The following is a 1,297-nucleotide window of genomic DNA, read 5'->3' on the forward strand; positions in this document are numbered from 1 at the left end:
GAATGCCGCTGTAGCATTAAAATGAGCCTGTTCATCACTGACGGAAGCCGGTGAGGATGAACTAAAGCACATAATGACATTGATGTCAGGAAAAGACAATCATGTAGTACTCGTTTTTGTGTGCAACAATGCCACATGCTGTGCCAAAGCCAAGCCCTGATGTGCTCTAATACCGATTCAGAGACTTGGCTGGTTATGGTAGTTAGTGCATGGCGCACACAGTCATCCCTCTGACGTGTGTTTTAGCTCACGTTAGCAGCTTTGACCATACAACCAGTATGTGATTGAAATGTTTCATCTCGGCCATGTTGCCTCCCTAGTCCCACATATGTTTTCAACCTTTTTTTTCTTATAGAGCTCCCTGTAAACGTGAAACTGCATGCTAAAGCAGTGATGTCATGGTGCTAGGGTGGGCTGGGCTAATGGCTGATTGAGCTGTATTGTTATTTGTGTCGACCGTTGTCTGTTTGTAGAAAGCCCGCCGCTGTCTTACGATGGCATGCATGTACACTAACACACAAACATGCACATGCACAGTACACACAACATACCTTTACACATGCACATACTGTATATGCATGTGTCTAAATAACTTCTGGGTCAGACCCCTCCACTGTGACCACCAGTGGAATTTGGAGGCAAGGTGAACACTGACAGGCCCAACAGTATGATCTGTCATCAGCAAGGTACACTGAGAAAGCTGGTGAGATTGTGAAGACATAGCGCTCCTTCCTTTCCTTTCCTTTCCTTTCCTTTAGACACTCTTCTTTTTTGTTGTTTCTGTCATTTGCAATGTGACAAACATTTGGTTTATATATCTCACTCTTTCAAGCTTCACACTACTCAAAGCAGCTTGTTTCTTTTTTTCTCCTCCTCATTTTTCTGTGAAGTGATGCCTTTTATCAAAGCAATAGATTTGCTGCAGCATTTGAATGACCCGGACCTCATACACACACCTCACAAACTGTACGGACTCAATATAAAATGCACAGACAATCAGAGGGAGAGAGATGGATGTGTGAGCAGGTTGAGGCTGGGGGCCGTGCTGAGTCAGAGCCATTCAGAAAAGAAACACTGGCTATGTTTACATGCACCACTGTAGTCCACAGTCCTGTTGAAATCATGCTGTGACTAAATCTGCCTGGTGTCGTCAGTAAACCAATTAACAGCCTAGTCCTGGTAGAACACGTGCAGCCAAAATCCAAAAGTCTCGTTATTGATTTGTGTTTCTGCTTCAACATAGAAAGTGACATAAAATAACATATGAATGTCAGAGGCCACAGGCAACAAACGGAAG

This window comes from Monopterus albus, unplaced genomic scaffold, assembly GCF_001952655.1.
Source record: "Monopterus albus unplaced genomic scaffold, M_albus_1.0 scaffold249.1, whole genome shotgun sequence".
Lineage (NCBI taxonomy): Eukaryota > Metazoa > Chordata > Actinopteri > Synbranchiformes > Synbranchidae > Monopterus > Monopterus albus.